This window comes from Caretta caretta, chromosome 6, assembly GCF_965140235.1.
Source record: "Caretta caretta isolate rCarCar2 chromosome 6, rCarCar1.hap1, whole genome shotgun sequence".
NCBI lineage: Eukaryota > Metazoa > Chordata > Testudines > Cheloniidae > Caretta > Caretta caretta.
The window spans coordinates 5015130-5025628 of record NC_134211.1 but is presented as its reverse complement, the minus strand read 5'-3'; positions in this window follow the sequence as shown (position 1 = coordinate 5025628).

The following is a 10499-nucleotide window of genomic DNA, read 5'->3' as shown; positions in this document are numbered from 1 at the left end:
CAAAGTCCAAGATGCTGGAATTAGTAAGCGAGTGATATTGCACCGCCCGCACAAGGGAACCTAGGCAGTGTCTATATCCTAGGCAAATGCAGACACCAGAGCCCCATGGACGCTGCTTCCCTAGGGGCTATTGTACACATAGGGCTCATTGCCTAGAGACCGCAGCAAGCGGGCGGGCTCCATTGTGTTAGGCACTGGCCGTACACAGAGTAAGGCCATGGCTACACTGTAGTGTAGCTACTAACTGCATGGACAGAAGGGGTTTTCCCGTCGCTATGGTTACTCCATCTCTGAGAGGCGGTAGCTAGTTTGAGGGAAGAATTGTCCCATTGACCTAGCTGCGACTCCACTGGGGTTAGGTTTTCCTAACTCTGATACTCAGGACATGGCATTTTTCATAGCCCCGAGTGACATAAGTTAGGTTGATCTAATTTTTAAGTGTAGACCAGTTCCTGCCCTGAAGAGTTTACAGTGTAAACAGGCCACACAGACCTTTGTGGAGTGAAGGATCGTCCTCTCCCTTTTACAGACACAGCGAGGTGAGGAGATTTTCCTCAAATCTATGGGAGAGCTGGGAATTGAGCCCAGGGCTCCTAAATTAACCAACTTTCTACATCCCACAAGAGGTTTGAAATGTAACTTGCCCCATAGCTGGTTGAATAGCAGAGCCTGGGGAGAGAATCAGCCCCTTTTAGTGACCCCCTGCTGAGATGGATGCTAGCGTCAGTTTCGTTAGGGCCCTACCCTGGGACTGTGAAGACACCCCGGTGGCCATTTTGGGAGAGAACAAAACATCCAGCTGCTTTGGGCCAGGTCCCCAGGCATGGAGTGTCTGTCCAGCACCGCTTCCTCTCCATAATCAAGGTGACAATCAGGGTTCCCATTATAAGGCTGATTTTATTAGTTGTTGTGTGCCCCCATGGTGCATTCAACATCACTCAGTGGAGAAATAGTCTTATGTGTAGAGTAATATCACAGACATGATAGTCTCCCTTTCCCACTGTTGTTAGCTGTTTGGCTGCATGTGTGTGTTTGGGAAATTTATGATTATTTTCAGTTGTTTATTGTTTTAGTTTTAATTTTGGGGTGTGTGTGTGTGTGAGATGGCACACTTTTTGTGAATGGCATGTGCACCAAACTGGAGAGGTGGTGTTTTTACGTTATGTTTGCTTGTTTTGTGATATTCTTTGTCTTTGTAATCGGGTATGCACTCAATATGTTTTTTACGATGTGGATTTTTGCTCCCGTGTTTCATGGAAAAGTTACAAGCCCGTCCCCGACTCGGATGCTTAAGTGGGGGTGGGGGGGCAGACATCTATTGTCATGGGTTGCTGAAAAATGCATTCTGAGTCTCGGGGCGGGCTGTTCTATGCCACCTGATTGCTAACCACAGGATTATTTAATTCAGAAGCCAAAACAGTTACTTTAGTAACCTTTGTTATAGCCTTGTATATATTTTGATTTTTTGCTAATTATGCATTCCTGCACCTGTGCTCATAACTTTTTAAAAAAGATTTTGATTTTTTTGCTTGAGCACTTTAGGCAACACCCATTTTCTTCTTTTGTTTGTTTTTTTGCTTTTATTTTACAACCTCTCCAACCTGGGCCTTGGCCACAGGGAGAGTATTTTAGTTCCTTTGTTTTTTTACTTCCTTAACTGTGTTTGCAACTTATTTACGGGGGGCCCTTTCTGTTGTTTGAGAGCAGTATTTATTTTTTTAATTCAGTTATATCAAGGCATATTTCTACCTTTATTTTCATACCAGGCATTTTTGTATTTTGCAAATTCGGAGGCCGTGCTTGTAACACTATTTGCTTTAACTTCTTAATATCCATTTTTCCTGCTGTTAACATAATATATGTTTGAATTTTGTTCGCCAGGAGCTTTTTTTTGGCATTTTTGTGGGGTTTTTTTTTAACGTGGCTAACGCACAAGATAGCTTGAAATGCTTTTGAGCCACACGTTTAACCATTCGAGTCACATTATTATTAAAGCCAATAGTGTGACTATTTAATGGTCCTAGCAAAGTTTGCACTAGCATTGGCTTTTGTACAATGTTAATTGCCACTGCGTTTAACAATTGTGAACATTTGTGTAACCATGCCAAACACTTATTAAAATTTTCAGATGGGGGTGGGGCAGGAGGTTGGCCGACCCCTTTTACTAGGGCAGTTAATTTATTGATTTTTAAGGCACTGAGTCTGGCTGTTACCCACCTCAAGCTAGTGGTTTAAGGCACAATAGTTTCCCTTTTTTCAAGATTACTACAGAGCTATGGCCCTTTTAAGGTGTTTTTTAATAGTTTTAATCCACTTTGAGTTATTTGTGGAGTGACATCAAGGGTGAATTGAGGTATTGGTGAGGTGCCGTGCTTCATTTTCAGTGTTGGGCTTCCCCTCTCTCCTTTACCCGGTGTTCCCACTTTAACAGGAATTGATTTAGGTTTTGGTGAAGGTTTTTTCAAAACCTGGTTCTTATTATAAGGTGGTGGTTGCAAAGCAGTAGCCCCTGCCTATGGGCCATTGGATGGTGGCCGACCTGGGTTATCTTATGTGTTCCCAATGCAGCATCCATTCCAAGTTCCATCTTTTAATTTGGTGTGGGCCACCTGTTTTTATTTTTGTCCCCATCCTTCAGGCACTATAAAAGCACTTGAAGTCTGGTGTTGGGTAACAGGGGATGCCACCCTTTTATCTTTTTTTGCAGGTTTTTTACAGCTATTTCCAATTTTTTATTCTCCTGTTTTATCTGTTCGAGCATATCATGGACTGCCTGCTGCCCTGCTAAAAGACCTTGGGCTTTCCAGTGCTCAATAGACTGGGATGCTTCTTCCAAAGCCTGGGTTACCTCTTCTGTTTCCCTGTTTTTTCCCATTACTTGCCTGGCCAGTAGTGTGGCATGTTGTTAAGCCATTTTACAGCCATGACCATTGTGACGGGTTCGGTCACAGAGATCCCCTTGGGACTTTCACCTGATGTTCTGAAATTACCTCTGAGCCCGTTTTCCCTGCCAGCCTGGGCCTCCAGAACCCTGCCTTGTTGAGCCAGACACGCTAGCTTGCTGCAACACAGACTCAGGGTCTGGGCCATGCCCCCAAAGCTGCAGATTTTAACTAAAACAACTTAGCAGGTTACCCGTCTCCAGCACCCAGACACTCAGCTCCCAATTGGATCCAAACCCCAAATAAATCCATTTTATACAGGGTAAATTCATAAATTGTTTGCCCTCTATATCACTGATAGAGAGATATGCACAGCTGTTTGCTCCCCCAGGTATTAATCACCTAGTCTGGGTTTAATAATAAACAAAAGTGATTTTATTAAGTATAAAAAGTAGGATTTAAGTGGTTTCAAGTAATAACAGACAGAACAAAGTAAGTCACCAATCAAAATAAAGCAAAAACCTGCAAGTCTAAGCATAATACATTAAGAAACTGATTACAGGTAATATCTCACCCTCAGAGATGTTCCAATAAGTTTCTTTCACAGACTAGGCTCCTTCCTAGTCTGGGCCCAATCCTTTCCCCTGGTACAGTCCTTGTTGGTTCCAGCAGACATCTTAGGTGGTAAGCAGGGGTCTTCTCATGACTGGCAGCCGCCTTTGTCCTGCTCCACCCCCTTTTATAGCTTTGGCACAAGGCGGGAATCTTTTGTCTCTCTGGGTTCCCACCCCTCCTTCTAAATGGAAAAGTACCAGATTTAAGATGGATTCCAGTATCATGTGACATGGTCACATGTCACTCTAAGACCCCTAGTCTCCTTTCTTCCTGGGTTGGCCCACAGTACACAGGAAGGCTTTTAGGTAAATAAACCATTTGTAACCAGTTTTCCTAGTTAATGGGAACCATCAAGATTTTAGTGCCTTGCATAATGACAGGTTTCAGAGTAGCAGCCATGTTAGTCTGTATCTGCAAAAAGAATAGAGTACCTGTGGCACCTTAGAAACTAACAAATTTATTTGAGCATAAGCTTTCACGAGTTACAGCCCACTTCATCGAATGCATAGAATGGAACATATAGTAAGAAGATCTATATATATATACACACACATATATAGAGAACATGAAAAGGTGGAAGTAGCCATACCAACTGTAAGAGGCTAATTAATTAAAATGAGCTATTATCAGCAGGAGAAAAAAAACTTACATTTAAAACATCGCCCAGATGACTGGTCACTGGGGCAAGGTGGGTTGCTGGAGAATGGTGTGGTGGAATGATAAGGGGTCTGGGGTTTTCCTTGGGGTGTAGTTGGGGCCTTGGGCTGCCCTCGGTGGTAGGTTGTGGTCTGAGGGTGTCACTTCTGGTATCCCCCCAAACTGAGACCAGGGTTGTTCCTCTCTGCTACCTCCACCCATTCGGTTCCAATTTTCCTCGCCTCTCTGGTGGTCTGGGACTGCTCGTATTGATCAGCATAAGAAGCAAGACTTTCTGCTGAGTCCATTTTCTTATCCCATAAACACTGTTTTACATCATCAGTCATAGTCAGGAACTGCTCCTGTATCATCAAATCACCCATTCCTTCAAAGCTAGTTATACCCCTTCCTTTGACCCATTTATCGAACAGATCCTTCATCTGGCTTACATAAGACACATTACTTAGTCCAGCCCCTCTCTTAAGGGCTCTAAATTTTACTCTGTAGGTTTCAGGTGTAACCTGAAACTGTTTCAAAACCAAGTCCTTAAATTTATCATAGTTTGAAGCATCATCAATGGGCATCTTATTGAATATGTCCAGAGCTCTGCCAGTCAATTTTGCTACCAATGTGGTCATCTTGTGATCATCAGGAATTGCATGGAGTGTGCAGAATCTCTCAAAGGTGAGAAAATATTCAGCAATTTCATTGGATTCATCATACTGTGGACATAGTCACTCCCATTTGTGGATTTTTGGGGAAGTGGAGCCAGCAGCTGAAGGATTTTGTCTCTTCAACTCCATAACAGCCTGTTCATGTTTCTGGTCCTCCATAGCTCTCTTGAGGGCAGCCTCCTGTGCATTTATTTCTAGTTGTTTTAATTCCATTAGTCTCTCATGTTCATTTTCTTTCTCTTATGCTTCCAGTCTAGCCAGCTCTGGTTTATTAGCTTCTTTACTGGTAATCATTTTTCTGCTTTCTTGTGCTTAACTCTAGCTATACCTGAGAGTTAGGGGGAAAAATAACTTGTGAATTTCCCTGCAGGAGGTTAACTACCCTGCCTTTAGGCAGAGAAGAACTCCAGCTGCTCTCAGCTCAAAACCTCTCCCTGCTTCCAAGCAGCCAAAAGGAGACTGAGAGAGAGAAAAGTTTAGTTTAAACCTTCTGTGCTTCTGGTTCAAAATTATCCCACTGCTCTGCCACCATGTTAGGGTTCCCTCCCCACTCTGAACTTTAGGGTACAGACATGGGGACCCGCATAAGACCCCCAAGCTTATTTCTACCAGCTTAGGTTAAAAACTCCCCAGGCACAAATTCTCCCTTGTACCTTGGGTTTAAGTAACGCTGCCACCACCAAGTGATTTAACAAAGAACCAGGGGAAAGGACTACTTGGAGTTCCTCTTCCCCCAGCAATCACCCCAAGCCCTTACACCCCCTTTCCTGGGGCGGCTTGAGAATAATATCCTAACCAATTGGTTACAAAATGATCAAAGACCCAAACCCCTGGGTCTTTGAACAATGGAAAAATCAGTCAGGTTCTTAAAAGAAGGATTTTATTAAAAAAAAGAAAGGTAAAAATCATCTCTGTAAAATCAGGATGGAAAATACTTTATCGGGTATTCAGATTCAAAACACAGAGGATTCCCCTGTGGGAAAAACGTTAAAGTTACAGAAAAGAGGAATAAACCTCCCTCTTAGCACAGGAAAAATTCACAAGAAAAACAAAAGATAAACTAATCCGCCTTGCCTGGCTCACCTATACTGGTTGCAATATTGGACACTTGGATTGGGAGGGGTTGGAGAAGATGGATTTCTGTCTGGCCCATCTCAGTCTCAAGAGAGAACAACCACACAAAAACAAGAGCACAAACAAAACCTTCCCCCATCCCAAGATTTGACAGTATCTTCTTTCAGGTGCCAACCAGGCTATTTGAGCTTCTTAACCCCCAACAGGTAAGGAGGAATCCTAGGCTACCCTTAGCTGTATGTTTATGACACCATGTCTGGATAGACATGATCAACCTACCTGCCCAACCAGCTGCTGTAGGCAGTGGAAACCCCTCCTCTCCATCCAAGACTGTAGCTGGGGTGCAGCATGCATGTAGAGGGTTGGGGGAAAAAGGTCCTGGGTTGTGGTGGGTCGCTCTGTGGCTGGTTCATCTTGCTGGTTGTAAACAGCAGCTTCTAGTTGTTGTAGTTTGCTGCTGCTCCAGCTTTCCAACCCCACACCCTGTTTACTCATTGGCCCTGTGGTGGAGTGACCCCCATCACCTGCAAGGCAAGGGGAAGAACCCCAATTAGGCATGCTCCACACCTGGAAGGTGATTAATGAATTGCCTCCTGGCTGGAGAAGGCACAACTAGGCTTTGTGAGGGGCTGGGGGAGGTCCATTGCGGAGGAGAGACCCAGGAGAGCGGAGCTAAAGTGAGTTCTCTCTCCCTGGAGGATGGGCTAGTAACTTGGGGTTGGCTGTGGCCGGAGAGTAGAGTTACAGAAGTAAGGTTAACTCCTGTGATGGGGCTCTAGAGTGGAGGGGAGTCCAGAACTAGAGGCTGTGAGGATCAGGGAATCAGACAGAGGGCCGTGACGGGGTGGAAGGCAAGCTTTAGTGGTACTTGGACTCCCAGCAGAGGAAAACCGGGGGAGGGGGGCAACACCCTGACAAGAGGGAGGAACTGAAGTCAAACCCAAGAGGGGCAAGAGATCTTTTTGTTTATACCAATCGGGATTTTGTTACCTTGGCAGTGAACTGAAACGATACATGACTTGACCGGAGGGCTGAGCCACAGAAGACCCCAGTGAGGGCATTGCGGGGAAGACACCAGCTGGAACTGGTCATCACGACCAAGAATGTGGCAACCAGGGAGGGTGTGAGACAAGAGGTCAGGCATGTCCGGGCCTGAGGGATTGCCCTACAGGTAAGGCCATTTCCTTATGGGGCCAAACCCTCCCAGGTGGTCTTCAGCCAAGCCCATGTCCTTGTTTTAGAGTGGTGTGTCCTCCCTGCCATCAAGGTTTAGATGCCTATATTTAGGCCCTACCAAATTCACGGTCAATTTCATGGCCGTAGGATTTTTAGATTAGTCAATTTCATGTTTTCAGATATTTACTTCATTACCTGAATATTGTAGCTGAAGTCGACGTACTTAGATTTACTTACCACGGGGTCCACACTCCGTGATATCGACTGGAGATGCCCTCCCTTTGACTCTCCTGGCTCTTCTCATTCAGGTGGAGTACAGGAGTCGAGGGGAGAGTGATCTGCAGTTGATTTAGCAGGTCTTCACTAGACCCGCTAAAGTGACCGCTGATGCATCGATTGCCTCACGTCAAACCCCCGGTAAGTGTAGACAAGGCCTTAGATAATGGCATAGAGAGGACACTTATAAATTTTGTGCATGATACCAAACTGGGAGGGGTTGCAAGTGCTTTGGACGATAGGATTAAAATTCAAAATGATCTGGACAAACTGGAGAAATGGTCTGAAGTAAATAGGATGAAATTCAATAAGGACAAATGGAAAGTACTCCATTTAGGATGGAACAATCAGTTATACACATACAAAATGGGAAATGACTGCCTAGGAAGGAGAATTGTGGAAAGGGGTCTGGGGGTCATAGTAGACCACAAGCTAAATAAGAGTCAACAGTGTAAGACTGTTGCAAAAAAAGCAAACATCATTCTGGGATGTATTAGCAGGAGTGTTGTAAGCAAGACATGAGAAGTAATTCTTCCACTCTGCTCTGCGCTGATTAGGTCTCAGCTGGAGTATTGTGTCCAGTTCTGGGTGCCATATTTCAGTAAAGATATGGACAAATTGGAGAAAGTCCAGAGAAGAGCAACAAAAATGATTAAAAGGTCTAGAAAACATGACCTATGACGGAAGATTGAAAAAATTGGGTTTGTTTAGTCTGGAGAAGAGAAGACTGAGAGGGGGTATGATAACAATTTTCAAGTACATAAAAGGTTGTTACAAGGAGGAGTGAGAAAATTGTTGTTCTTAACCTCTGAGGTTAAGACAAGGAGCAATTTGTTTAAAGGGAGGTTTAGGTTGGACATTAGTGTAACCCTTCTGTCAGGTGGACCCAGGAGCAACAGGGGCCGGGTTCAGTATCTAGGGGCTCCTTTTCAACCGTACTACACAAAACCAGCTTGAGCCCCCACCCAGTGACCTGGGACAATTACACACCACCGTGGACACCTCTAAGAGGCAATATTTCCCCTCTTGCAAGCACAGAGTCCGAGTGTAGCAAAAGCCTTTTAATAAAAGGAGGGAAGTAACTCAGCATTAATTTGGGAAAACACCACGACTAGGGTTCATAAACACAAACCGTGAGTAAAAGACCCACCCCCAAGTAAGTTGGGCAGCATCCTTTTCCCCTCATGGTCTTAAGTCCAGCAACTCCAAAGTCCCTTTAATGTGCCCATCCCTTCTCTGTATCCCACTCACAGTTGCTGTCCTTGGCCAGTGCAGCCCCAGAGTTCAGAGGTTCAGTCACAGAGTTCACCTCCCACCCTGTGTGGAAGGCAGGGGGCGCAATAAGGAGGCATCTTACATGCTCCACTGCTCAGGCACTCGATTGTCACCCCAACAGCCGATTGCCATGCCTCTGCAGAGCTCTGCTCTGGCCCTCTCCACCAGCTGCTTTGTTGGCCACGATGTCTTCAGGTCCCCCCCAACACTGCTCTCAATGATTTCAGCTGTTAGTGTGGGGAGCCTTACTGCTGGTACACACTGGGCAATCTCTTGCAATAGAGACACTATCACAAAGTAGATTTAATACTTAGACCTAGGTATCAGTGATTTCAGAACGTAACAAAACTCCCAATTGAATCTAAATTAGCTCTTTTATTATACCATGGGGAAAGGAAGCATTAAATGGTGTCTAGGATCCTTAAGCAGGGCCTACACAACCACATAAAAATGCTCCCACTCCCCCCCTTCATTGGGCTTTGGAACCCATGTCCCCTGCCTAGCAAGTGCCATTCAGTTGAGGGTGAGTCCCTCCATTGGGGTATGCCAGGTACAGTTCTGCTGCCCTCAGTTCACACAACAAAGATAACAACTCTTTATTACTCCTGCCCCAATAACAAGGAGACTGGGGATCCAACACCAGCTACAAGTGTTCATTTGGGCAAGCAATCCCATCATGCGGAGCACTTATGCAGGGTGGGCATGTCCATGCAAATGAGATCAGCTTCTGAAGTCTTTTTCCACAGCTCACCACTAGATGTCAGGGGAGAGCTCATTCAGACTCTGCCTATGTCACGATGGTCAGGGCTGACAATATTACTGTGGATTATTGTGGCTATTGGCCTATTGTTAAGTATGCTAATTTTGCAATGTATAGTACCATGGTTAAGGGGGGCACAGACTCACAAGATACAGCCACTAATTGTCACATATAAGTAATGTAAATTGCCCTCCACCAAAGTGTAACAGATAACCTGGACCCAACCTTCTCGAGCCCATTACTATGGGGAGTCTGACACACTCATTGGAATATACGTGCAGTATGTCTGTACGAAGGAAGTGCAGGGCAACATACTGCATAGGGAGCAGTGGGGCAAATGGAGCACCGGCACATTCCATCTTGATACCTGGCCCTATCGGGAAATGTGCCACCATATGTCCTATGCTTTTCCCAGGGTACCTGAGCAGGAGGGTCCCAGAAGAAAATAAAACAAAGGGGCGGAGGGTTAGTTTATCGGTCTGTTTGTTAGCCTGGGATAGAATTTGGGTTTGACTTTTTGATATTCACATACTAAAATGTGTAAACAAGGGACAAAGACTTTGTGATGTTGATTCTACTGAGTCAGCTGGATTTGTTAGTACAATGGGAACAGATAAGAGCAGTTAAAGAGTTGAGAGCACACTGGAAGACTGCCTCAACCCCAATCTCAAGGCAAATTCAAGCAACCAGTTGGGAGGGGCAAAGGAGCTTGAGGGTGGAGAGGTATAAAACACTAAAAGACCAAAAAAATGCCCAGCCCTGATCGCAACACAACCTCCCACCTTACCTCTCCCATGGGGTACAAAGGGGGTGTGTCATAAATATAAAGGGAAGGGTAATCACCTTTAAAATCCCTCCTGGCCAGAGGAAAAAATCCTCTCACCTGTAAAGGGTTACGAAGCTAAAGGTAACCTCACTGGCACCTGACCAAAATGACCAATGAGGAGACAAGATACTTTCAAAAGCTGGGAGGAGGGAGAAAAACAAAGGGTCTGGGTCTGTCTGTGTGATGCTTTTGCCGGGGACAGAACAGGAATGGAGTCTTAGAATTTAGTAAGTAATCTAGCTAGGTATGTGTTAGATTATGATTTCTTTAAATGGCTGAGAAAATAGCTGTGCTGAATAGAATGA